Consider the following 455-nt stretch of genomic DNA (forward strand, 5'->3'; position numbering starts at 1 on the left):
TGGTCTCTCCAGTGTGTCCTGGGTCTTCCCGGGGCCTCTGACATAACCAGAAACACCTCTCCAGGGAGGCGTCCAGGAGGCATCAGGATCAGATGCCCGAGCCTCCTCAACTGGCTCCTCTCAGTGTGGAGGAGAAGTGGCTCTGCTTCGAGCTCTCTCCAGGTGACCGAGCTTCTCACCCTATCTCTAAGGGAGCGCCCAGCCACCCTGCGGAGAAAACTCATTTTAGCAGTTTGTAGTCGGGATCTCATTCTTTCTGTCATGACCCATGACCACCATAAGTGAGTACTGGAACGAAGATCGACAGGTAAATTGAGAGCTTTGCTTTCTGGCTCAGCTCTCTTTTCACCACAACAGATTGGTGCAGCAACCGCAAAACGCTGCTCCGATCCGCCTGTCAGTCTCACGCTCCGATCTTCCCTCATTTGTGAACAAGACCCCAAGATATTTAAACT

General features: G+C 53.0%; 2 protein-coding genes across 2 annotated transcripts in view; one reads left to right on the forward strand and one right to left on the reverse strand.

The window, feature by feature from the left end:
* LOC112155784 (zinc finger protein 595) overlaps window positions 1-455 on the forward strand; it is a gene marked incomplete in the record, with an annotated part of 63,135 nt that overhangs the window by 24,713 nt on the left and 37,967 nt on the right.
* LOC112155787 overlaps window positions 1-455 on the reverse strand; it is a 20,437-nt gene that overhangs the window by 17,144 nt on the left and 2,838 nt on the right. The window lies entirely within an intron of this gene.

The sequence above is a fragment of the Oryzias melastigma genome, linkage group LG18, assembly GCF_002922805.2.
Source record: "Oryzias melastigma strain HK-1 linkage group LG18, ASM292280v2, whole genome shotgun sequence".
NCBI lineage: Eukaryota > Metazoa > Chordata > Actinopteri > Beloniformes > Adrianichthyidae > Oryzias > Oryzias melastigma.